General features: G+C 45.9%; 1 pseudogene; it reads right to left on the bottom strand.

Moving 5' to 3' along the window:
- Positions 1 to 1,603: 1,603 nt before the first annotated feature.
- Positions 1,604 to 1,721, bottom strand: LOC126237891 (5S ribosomal RNA; annotated as a pseudogene).
- Between the last annotated feature and the right edge of the window lie 499 nt (positions 1,722 to 2,220).

Below are 2,220 nucleotides of genomic sequence, written 5' to 3' on the forward strand. Positions count from 1 at the left end.
ACACCAATGCACTACTACTGCCATCTGTATACGTGAATATCGTTATCCCATGACTTTGCTCCCTTCAGTGCACTACAGTTATGAATTTGTTTCCGGTCTGCCCGAGACCTGGGGCACAACAGACCAACTGTCAGCCTTTTTAGATTCTTTTGTAGTGTTCGCTAGTGAGCCTCAACATCTGATTTCTTTATTTCGCTGTTTCAGTTGTATATGAAATACAACACAGAAATTTTTTAGCTTTCTCTTTGCTATTTTAATTGACCTATGGTCATTTTAATGTTAGCGTTACCGTCCCGCATCGGTTTCCCCTACTTCATTTCGCACGCAATTTTCCTCCAAGTCACTTAAAATTTAATCGTATTTATTTCTTCCTATAACGCATAAGCAGAATAAGTTCTTCATTTGCTACCTTCATTTGCTACCTTTCCTGGTGCTGTAATTTTAAGTGCCAAAAGTGTAGTTTCCTGACTCCAAAAGTCCTTGAAAATTCAATTTGCCCTCCGAAGGTCCGCCCCGATCATCCACTGCAGGTTATTAATCCTGAGTCAAGTACCCTTTATCGGGTGCAGATAGCTTGGCTGCATGTATCAAAGTGAACGTGTCAACACCTGCTGGCCTCACTTTTTGTGGCTCATTTAGCAGTTTCGTCCATCGCGAAACGCGATTACTATGGACCGCAGCAGGTGGCCGTAACGTTTACGCCATGTCGGACTTCATTATCCGATGAGAAATATTAGTAACTCACGAACAATATTTCCTTATTTACGAGATTCTATTTTACTTGTAAATTAGGAGCGAAAAACCTGCATTATGATTCTTTCAAATAGCGAAAATTCGCTTTTTACGCCGACTGCCACTAATCGCTCTCTAGTTTTTTGCCACAGCAGGTGCACACTGACTCACAAGATTGATTGGACGTTTCATTATGCTGCTGACATCCTCGTCTGAATCACTGTTAATCAGCCGCCGTCGACGTTCTTTTGTAAGTCGTGATTAATCAGGCCCAACAGGCCGGCCGAGTAAAAAAGACGCCAGCCGGCAACGGCTTGCGCGAAGCGATTTTCTGCGAAATTTTAGAGTAGCCGTCGTCCATATAGGAGAGCCTTAGATGACAGTCTTCGTTCTTACGATACGATGCGTAGCAGATGCGAATGGACGCTGTAAGTGGTTGAATCCGGAAAATAATATACGACACACGTTGTTTCTCCGCGTTCAGCCACCTTACGTACAAGTGCACAAAAAACCCTGTCGAAAAAAACCCACAAAACCAAGGAGGAGTTGTGGGACATAAACTAAAGTTGGTAGACATGTTTCCAGGTCTTGAAGATGATTTCTACTCAAATTTCGAGCCAGACGCATAAGTGGCGCTAGTAGTGCCACTAAACTAAAACTAAACTCCTCCCGAACAGGCCATGAAGGCCTAACGGTACCGACCGGCCGCCGTGTCATCCTCAGGCCACAGACGTCACCGGATGCGGATATGGAGGGGCATGTGGTCACCACACCGCCCTCCCGGCCGTATGTCAGTTTCCGAGACCGGAGCCGCTACTTCTCAATCAAGTAGCTGCTCAGTTTGCCTCACAAGGGCTAAGTGCACCCCGCTTGCCAACATCGCTCGGCAGACCGGATGGTCACCCATCCAAGTGCTAGCTCAGCCCGACAGCGCTTAACTTCGGTGATCTGACGGGAACCAGTGTTACCACTGCGGCAAGGCCGTTGGCAGCTAGAAGTGCCACTATGAGGATGCAAATCAGCTTTGCTTTCACTACACACAGTAACTGTCGCGAGCCTTAGTTACCTTCGAAACTGGACGTGGTGAGCTAACGTCAATCAAGAATGCCTTTAAGGCGACGAAGACGAGCCATTACCAACACCTCACGAACAAGTTAGTGTAATAGGGCTAAGAGAAGCTGTATATTCCTTTGGCTTCCGGTAGGAATTTAGACACTGTACTTGACTGTCGGCAGCAGTGGTCACGAGAATGTACGGTCTCAAGAAGACCTCGCTCCGGACGGCCACGTGGCACTAACAGAACGCAGTGAAACGTCCCCTTAGAAAAATTTATGAGTTACTGTGCTGATAAACCTCTTACACTATTTTATCGTCAAACAGCTGAGCAGAACTGAACGTACTCAGACATTTCTCTCTTTACTTATGATGATCATCGTTAAACTGACACACAATATTTTTAGCGCAACGCAATCGGACTTTCAATAACCT

The sequence above is a fragment of the Schistocerca nitens genome, chromosome 2 (assembly GCF_023898315.1).
Source record: "Schistocerca nitens isolate TAMUIC-IGC-003100 chromosome 2, iqSchNite1.1, whole genome shotgun sequence".
Lineage (NCBI taxonomy): Eukaryota > Metazoa > Arthropoda > Insecta > Orthoptera > Acrididae > Schistocerca > Schistocerca nitens.